General features: G+C 36.7%; 1 pseudogene; it reads left to right on the top strand.

Moving 5' to 3' along the window:
- The first annotated feature begins 736 nt into the window (after positions 1–736).
- LOC149544583 (putative sucrose-phosphate synthase 2) lies at positions 737–9,129 on the top strand (annotated as a pseudogene).
- The last annotated feature ends 352 nt before the right edge of the window (positions 9,130–9,481 follow it).

The following is a 9,481-nucleotide window of genomic DNA, read 5'->3' as shown; positions in this document are numbered from 1 at the left end:
TAGAGGTTGGAAATATCATACAAAATCAGAAAAGGTACATTTCATGATCTGTAGACTTTGAGCAGCTCTGTGGATGTTGCAAGGGAGTTATTATATTTTGAACAAGTAGCTAGCGTTTGAAGAAACCTATGGTATTTTCAATGCCCACTAGGATGGCCTTAGAAATCTAGTCTTTGCTGCCAAATTGAAACCACTTCACTGGTCATTCCAGAATATTGTCACATTAAATTCAAAATTTAACTTCAAATTACATAAATTTAATGTCATTTGATGGAAAAGCTCTATTTTGTTTTAATGGTGGATCAATACCATTTTCTTCCTCACTAGAAGCTTTGCACCAAATAATCTATCACCTAATAAATGGTCTTTGTGTCTCCACAAATCACTGTGGACTTCCTTGGCACTTTAGTAATATAGTGGGAAGGTTAGAAATTTAAAATAAATCATTTACTTCTTGCCATAAATCATCTTCACTTTGCATTGTTTGTAACCTCCACTCAATCCACATCTCAGATTTTGAAAAGCTAATAAGGCATTCACCAAATTTTAGTACAATACCTCAAAATCCAAATTCATCTTTCGACATAGGCCTCAGACCCACCTTCTATGGATTGTTTCATTTATGTGTACTTGTATGAGAAATAGTCAATGACTTCTTAGGTATGGATGCTTGTTACAATGTGAAGTCATAATTTTCCAATAATGGTTATACTTTTTGTAGGTCATATCTCTTGGAATGGACTTCATCAACATTGTTGTACAAGATGATAGCATAGAGGAAGATTTGGAGAATGATCCTACTCCATTATTTGAGTCCCCTTTGTGGAATGAGGTAAGAGAGGGACAAACTTTGTTCCTTGCCTCTATATGGGGTTTGGTATACTCTACAAATTGGTTGCATAAACATGTGCACTCTAATTGGAAACATAAGCATTTTTAGGTCTAATGCATTGTCATGAATTTACCATAAATGATATGGACCTAACACCCATTTTTTAATTTTTAGACCCTGTGATTCTTGAACAATACTTCAAATCCAATAATATTGGCTCTTGTTCAACCTAATCCTTAAAAAAATATCACAACATTAGTGAAGGCTTTTGGGGAGTGCAACAAGCTAAGGAAATTAGCAAATTTGGTATGCTTTTTTTTCTGAAATTTTGTCTCCTTTCTGTGGCATGTTGTACTGCTTCTATAGCTAATGATTTTTAGTTTTTTTTAATAAACTAACAGATTTTGATCATGGGTAATCAAGATGATATTGATCTAATGCCTGCAGCAAGTGTGAATTTGCTTACTACTATTCTAAAGCTAATTGACAAGTATGATCTATATCGAGAAGTGGCATATCCAAAGCATCACAAACAATCAGATGTCAATGACATCTATAGAATTTCTGCAAAAATAAAGGTCGGTGAAGCTTTCTATCTATATATTAGATAAAAACTCTAAACTATAGTACATTCTCCATGATAAATGAAATACATGTACCTTCAAAATTATTGTGTTACAATGTGTAGGGTATTCGCATTAATCCAGCTTTAGTGGAACCTTTTGGCTTGACTCTAATATAGGTGGGTTAACAAAGTTTTAATTGTCAACAATGTTTTATCTCATAATAAAAATAATAAGTTTTACTAATGTTTAAGAAGAAAATGTACAATTCATGTGAGGAATTCTAAGAGAGAGTGTATGTGTATTATTGAAAATCATAAGGAATGATGAAACAAGTCTCAACACATGACCAATGCCATCTAAATCATTAAAAAGAAGTTCACATAGTAAAGAATTAATTTTGTGTAGATAGTTGCACATGGATTACCCATAGTAGCCACAAATAAGGGAGGACTAGTTGATATTCATCAGGTATAGTCTATATCTAAGAATTTTAGCTCAAGAATTTATAACAGAGTTTTCATATAATATATTAGTGTTTGATAAATTTTAGTCACTTTATGTGTAGACATTACAAAATAGGTTATTGATAGATCCCCATGATGACAAGTCTATTGCATCTGATCTCTACAAATTTGTAGCTGATAAGAATCTTTGGTCTAAGTGCAGACAAAATGGCTTCAAGAATGTTCGCCTCTATTCTTGACCTCAACATTGTAAAGTATATTTGTTAAGAATTTCACAATGAAGGATGAGACACCCACAGTGGAAGAGTGATCCTGTTGAAAATGTAGAATCAGAATCAAAGACTGATTCATTTAAGGATGTACAAGATACATCTCTCAAACTTTCTCTGGAACTAGATTATCACTCTAGTTCATTCAATAGTTCACATAGACTTGTGCAAGATGATAGTTCTCTAATGAAGGCATTCCTGAGCATATTAGGAAAGCTATAGAGAGATCTAAGGGAAGATCATCCAATGCACAAGAAAGACATGATGAGAATGGATGGGAAAAACAAAATCTTGAACATGGTAATAGCTTAAACTCACTAGCAAAATTTCTTTTGAGGAGAAGAAAGCATCTATATGTGATTGCAATAGATTGCTATGATTCCAATGAAGAACCTTGTGCTCAAAAACTAGTGAATATGATGCAGGAGATTATCAATGCAATTTTCTCTATTCACACCTCTGCATCCTTTGGATTTATTTTGATGACTTCATTAACAGTTATAGAAACACTTTCTTTGCTCTAGTATGGTTCAATCAACCTATCTTCTTTTGTTCCCTTAATTTGTTGTAGTGGAAATGAGATCTTCTATGTCTCTAGTGATAATGTAGATTCACCCATATTTCTAGATCCATACTATGATTCTCATATACATTACCACTAGGAGAATGTAGTAGCATTGAGAAAACATATGTTAAAATTGGGACCAAAGGATTCTCCATTCTTTGAACAAGATGTGTCAGCATCTAATTCTCATTGTTTAGCCTATAAAGTGATGAACATATCCACTGTGAGTTACAAACCTATGGTTACCATGACTAAGTTTTTCCAAGGTTATGCTATTTATAGTTTTCAATGTATTCTTTCTTTTCAGAATAATTTCCTAGTATTGTTCCAACTAACAATTTTCGTGTTTATTACCTAACATAAAAATTGAATCTATTTGATGAAATTGTAGGTACAACTTGTTTTGTTAGAAATTACTCCAAATTCCCAAGGAAAAAATTGACTATTAAGAGAGTATCTTGGTCCATGATTGACATTAGATGATATTCTAAGCTTTATCCTCTTGATTTTTGTAGGCTCTCAGTGTTAGATTGTGGTGACTGATCAGGAAAGTACTGTACATACTTCATAAATAGTGGGGTTCGGGGCATCGCCCCGAAAAAAAAAAAAATTTGGAAGTAGCCGACATGGTAGCCGACATATTGTGGCCGACATATGGCTGACATGTTATAACCCTAAAGCGGTTTAATACTTGTATAAAAAAGGGCTTAGGGTTGGGTATTTTTTCATGTGTGGTGATTCGAAATTGGTTCTTGCGGCGGTATTGAGCTGTAAGGGATTACGGATTGTAATCAGGTTGTAATCACTGGATTGTAATAAGATCAGACTTGCTGTTTGGTGGACGTAGCCCAGGGATTGGGTGAACCACGTTAAATCTTGGTGCCTTGTGTTCATTTCTGTGTGTTCTATTATTTTTTGTTATTGGTTATATTTGCATGTAGTTTTTATTTCTGTCCGTGGTTTATCCTAACAAGTGGTATCAGAGCCTAGTTGTTTTTCAGTTATCCTCTGCAGGAAAGTCTCACGGTTAAGTGGGAGTCTCACGGTTGAGTGGGAGCAATAGCAGATGATGGTAAGCTGAGGGTTGATAGGTTTAATGGGCAGAACTTCTAGTTATGGAAGATGCAAATGGAAGACTATTTATATTAGAAGGATTTATGGAAGCCGTTGGAAGGAAAAGCCAAGAATCAGGGAACTATGTCAGAGGATGAATGGGATCTTTTGGATAGAAAGGCACTCGGAAGCATTCGATTATGCTTGGCACCATCGGTGGCATTTAATATTACAAAAGCAAAGACGACAGAAGATTTGATGAAAACCCTAGCGACACTGTATGAAAAGCCCTCCGCTTCAAATAAGGTATTTCTCATGAAGCGTTTATTTAATATGAAAATGGCAGAAGGTGGATCTGTTGCAGATCATTTAAATGAGTTTAATACTATTACTAGTCAATTATCTTCTGTGGGTATCAATTTTGATGAAGAAATTAGGGCTCTCTTGATTTTGTGTTCTTTGCCTGAAAGCTGGAATGGCTTGGTAATGGCGGTGAGTAATTTTGTTCCTGGATCTAGTACCCTAAAATATGATGATGTGATCGATGTTATTTTAAGTGAGGAAACTCGTAGAAAATCCTCAGGTGGATCTACATCAGGAAGTGCTTTAAATGCACAAAGCAGGGGCAGAACGACTGAAAGAGGAAGTAACTCTGGAAATCGTGGGAAATCAAGAGGAAAGTCAAAGGGGAGGAGGTCTCAATCGAGAGGACCAAATGATTGCTGGTACGGTGGGAAACCAGGGCACAAAAAGAAAGATTGTTGGACTCGAAAGAAAAATGAAGGAGATAAATCAGATGGAGACAAAGAGGCAAATGTGGTAAGTAACAAATCCGAAGAGGATGCTTTGCTTCTGTCTTTAGAGAGTGTTGATGATTCATGGGTTTTAGATTCCGGTGCTTCTTTTCATGCTACACCTCATAGAGGTTATTTCATTGATTATGTCCAAGGGGATTTTGGGCTTGTTTATTTGGGGGATAATGAACCTTGTCAGATTGTTGGAAAGGGAAAAATTAAGATTAAGTTGCAGAATGGGAATCATTGGCTACTACATGAGGTAAGACATGTTCCAAAACTAAGTAGAAATTTAATTTCAGCAGGGCAACTCGGTGATGAGGGTTGTGTAGTTACTTTTAATGATAAAAATTGGAAGGTTTCAAAAGGTTCCCTTGTAGTAGAAAAAGGTGTGAAAGTAGGCACCTTATATCTTTGTACAGGTCATATTGTTCTTTCTACTTTGATTGTTTCAGAGAAAAATGAATATTCAGGAACAATTACTGCAGTTGAGCAGGGAGAACAAATAGCTGCTGTAGATTCTGATACAGCGCTGTGGCACAATAGACTTGGGCACATGAGTGAGAAAGGTATGAAAGTACTTCATTCAAGGAAAGTTTTACCAGGTCTAAAATGTGTAAATATGGATTTCTGTGAAAGTTGTGTGTATGGAAAACAAAAGAGAGTGAGTTTTGTAAAGACAGGGAAGGAAAACAAAAAGGAGAAATTAGAGCTTGTGCATACAGATGTATGGGGACCGGCTCAGGTATCTTCCCTTGGTGGCTCTCATTATTATGTTACATTTATTGATGATGCAACTAGAAAAGTATGGGTTTATTTCCTTAGACAGAAATTTGATGTATTTCAAACTTTTAAGAAATGGAAATGCTTGGTTGAAAATGAGACTGGTAAGAAATTAAAATGTCTCAGATCTGATAATGGTGGTGAGTATTGCAGTCATGAATTTGAAGATTATTGCTCCACTAATGGTATTCGTAGACAAAAAAATGTTCCAAGGACTACACAGGAAAATGGAGTGGCTGAAAGCATGAACAGGACTATAATGGAGCGCGCAAGGAGCATGAGGTTGCATGCTGGGTTGCCCTTACACATGTGGGCGGAGGCTGTCAATACTGCAGTATATTTGATTAATAGAGGTCCCTCTACTCCTTTGGGCTGTGGTATTCCAGAGGAAGCATGGACTGGTAAGAAGGTGAGTTATTCTTTTCTCAAGACCTTCGGTTGTGAAGTTTTTTCTCATATAGACTCTGAAAATAGAACCAAGCTAGAAGCTAAATCAAAGAAATGTGTCTTTTTTGGATATGGCATTAATGAATTTGGCTATAGGCTTTGGGATTTTGAAAATCATAAAATTATAAGAAGCCGGGATGTCATATTCAATGAAAAAGTGTTGTACAAAGATCTGTTGCAGCAACATGAGACGAAAGAAGATGATTATGTAGTGCTGGATGATACTCCAAAAGCTGATGTTCCAGCCATTCCTCATGATGTGCAACAACAAATACCACACACACCAGTGAATGTTAGACGGTCAACAAGGCCAATTAGACCTCCACAAAGGTTTTCTCCCTCTTTGTATTCTATTTTACTTACTGATGCTGGTGAACCTGAAAGTTATGATGAAGCTGTGCAGGTGGATACTAAGATTCAGTGGGAGTCTGCAATGAAAGATGAAATGGACTCTTTGCTGAAAAATAAGACATGGGATTTGTGCAAGTTGCCTGCAGGTAAAAAGGCTTCACAGAATAAATGGGTTTACAGGTTGAAAGAAGAGGAAGGAGGTAAGAAAAGATTTAAGGCCAGGTTAGTTGTAAAAGGATTTGCACAGAAAAAGGGAATTGATTTTGATGAGATATTTTCTCCTGTTGTTAAAATGACTTCTATTCGTACTGTTTTAAGTCTTGTGGCTACTGAAGATTTGCATTTAGAGGAGATGGATGTTAAAACAACCTTTCTTCATGGTGATTTAGATGAAGAAATATATATGGCTCAGCCACAGGGTTTTGAGGTCAAAGGTAAGGAGAACTTAGTGTGCAAATTGAAGAAAAGTTTATATGGCCTAAAGCAAGCACCTCGGCAATGGTATCTGAAATTTGACAGTTTTATGCATAAGCATGGATATAACAGGTGTCATTCAGATTACTGTGTTTATTTTAAGAGGTTGGATGATGATAGCTACATTATTTTATGTTTATATGTTGATGATATGCTTGTAGATGGGTCTAACATGGATCATATTAAGGGGCTAAAATGCCAATTAGCACATGCATTTGCTATGAAGGATTTGGGGGCAGCAAAACAAATCCTTGGTATGAAGATTTGCAGAGATAGGAAGAACAGAACATTGACGCTATCTCAAGCTGATTATGTTGAGAAGGTGCTGCAACGTTTCTCTATGGAGAATGCTAAAGCTATCAGCACACCTTTACCTGGTCATTTGAAATTGACTAAGGAGATGTGTCCCAAGACACAGGAAGAGGAGGATAAGATGTCCAAGGTACCCTATGCTTCAGCTGTAGGAAGTTTGATGTATGCTATGGTATGCACTAGGCCAGATATTGCACATGCAGTGGGAGTAGTTAGCAGGTATATGAGTCATCCAGGTTTTGAGCATTGGAATGCTGTCAAGTGGATTCTCAGATATTTGAGAGGAACATCCAATAAGTGTTTACACTTTGGGGGCTCTACTACTGATTTACAGGGCTATGTTGACTCAGATTTGGCTGGGGATATTGATACCAGGCGGAGTACTACAGGTTATATCTTTACTGTTGGTGGGGCAGCTGTGAGCTGGGTTTCTAGGCTACAGAAGATTAATGCTCTCTCCACTACAGAGGCAGAGTATGTTGCTGCTACAGAGGCAGCCAAAGAGATGATATGGCTTCAGTTCTTCTTGGAAGAATTGGGACATCCTCAGAAGGATAATTATTTGTTCACAGATAGTCAGAGTGCCATTCATCTTGCTAAGAATTCAGCTCTGCATTCTAAGACCAAACACATACAGTTGCGGTACCATTTCATTCGGTCAGTTTTGGAGGATGGATAGTTAAAGTTGGAGAAGATACATACCAATGAAAATCCAGCAGATATGTTGACAAAGGTTGTCACAAGGGAGAAGCTGAACTCCTCTTTAGCTTCAGTTGGTCTTTTAGACTAAATGTGAATAAAAGAACAGCAGAGTCCAGGGTGGTTTGATCCAGTGGGAGCCCCATGCGGTAGTTGTATTGCTACAGGATCAGTCTCCAAGTGGGAGATTGTTGTTTAGTGTGGAGCCTGATCAGTCCCCAAGTGGGAGATTGTTAGATTGTGGTGACTGGTCAGGAAAGTACTGTACATAAAAAAAAAATTTGGAAGTAGCCGACATGGTAGCCGACATATTATGGCCGACATGTTATAACCCTAAAGCGGTTTAATACTTGTATAAAAAAGGGCTTAGGGTTGGGTATTTTTTCATGTGTGGTGATTCGAAATTGGTTCTTGTGGCGGTATTGAGCTGTAAGGGATTACGGATTGTAATCAGGTTGTAATCACTGGATTGTAATAAGATCGGACTTGCTGTTTGGTGGACGTAGCCCAGGGATTGGGTGAACCACGTTAAATCTTGGTGCCTTGTGTTCATTTCTGTGTGTTCTATTATTTTTTGTTATTGGTTATATTTGCATGTAGTTTTTATTTCTAATTTTTTTTGGAAGTAGCCGACATGGTAGCCGACATATTATGGCCGACATATGGCCGACATGTTATAACCCTAAAGCGGTTTAATACTTGTATAAAAAAGGGCTTAGGGTTGGGTATTTTTTCATGTGTGGTGATTCGAAATTGGTTCTTGTGGCGGTATTGAGCTGTAAGGGATTACGGATTGTAATCAGGTTGTAATCACTGGATTGTAATAAGATCGGACTTGCTGTTTGGTGGACGTAGCCCAGGGATTAGGTGAACCACGTTAAATCTTGGTGCCTTGTGTTCATTTCTGTGTGTTCTATTATTTTTTGTTATTGGTTATATTTGCATGTAGTTTTTATTTCTGTCCGTGGTTTATCCTAACACTCAGAGTAGATGATTTGTTGAAGCAACTAAAAATAAGAGGTGCACGGTGTCATGTCATTTACTATCAAAATTGTTCTTGATTGCAGATATTGTCTTTTCATGCTTCCAGGTCTCAAGCTTTGAGGTAATCAGAATCAAAATATTTGCATGCATTCCTTGTCCAATTCAAACAGATTTATTATTCTCAGCAAGTATTGATGATATATAAACCTATTATGAATATTTCTTAACATTTCTAGATTTGGTGATGGCAGGTACTTATATGTTAGATGGGGTTTGGATATATCTAACATATGTGTGTTAATGGGAGAAAGAGGTGACATAGACTATGAAGAGCTAATTCCAAGTATGCACAAGATGATAATACTAATTAATGTTATTAAGAGTGGAAGAGAAAAGATGCGGAGGAGTCCCAGCAATTATGGAGAGAGGATGGTGTTCCTCTAGAAAGCCCAAATATAATGACAATTACTATAAGTGAAGACTATGAAGGCTTTAAGAGTGAAGAGTTGATAGCTTCTATAAAAAGATTTGTTTGACACAAGAAAGAAGAAACTAATGGAAAAAATTTGTAATGCCTTGGTAACTTAGAAGGAAAAACCTACAACTTTATATTAGTCAAAGTAGCACAATAAACCTACTAAATTTGTAATAGCAAAAGATAAATAGTTTGGTGCAAAAATTAGGGGAATGAGTCCATGCATGGCATGGGTGAAGTTTGATGAAGTAGCTAGCTCGAGGGGTGGGGGAATTTTTCCAGCTGATTGTAACACCCATGTTTTAGGGTTACTTCATTGTGAAACCATAAAGTTGTGTCCCTTAGGAGTGGTTTATACGTACTTCAAAAATAAGTCATTTTTTCTTTTTGAGAAATGGTAATACTAGGAATTC

The sequence above is a fragment of the Cupressus sempervirens genome, chromosome 8, assembly GCF_028749045.1.
Source record: "Cupressus sempervirens isolate cs-2001-9-10 chromosome 8, ASM2874904v1, whole genome shotgun sequence".
NCBI classification, from domain to species: Eukaryota; Viridiplantae; Streptophyta; class Pinopsida; order Cupressales; family Cupressaceae; genus Cupressus; species Cupressus sempervirens.
Note: the sequence above shows the minus strand (reverse complement) of the source record. Positions and strands in the feature narration are given on the sequence as shown.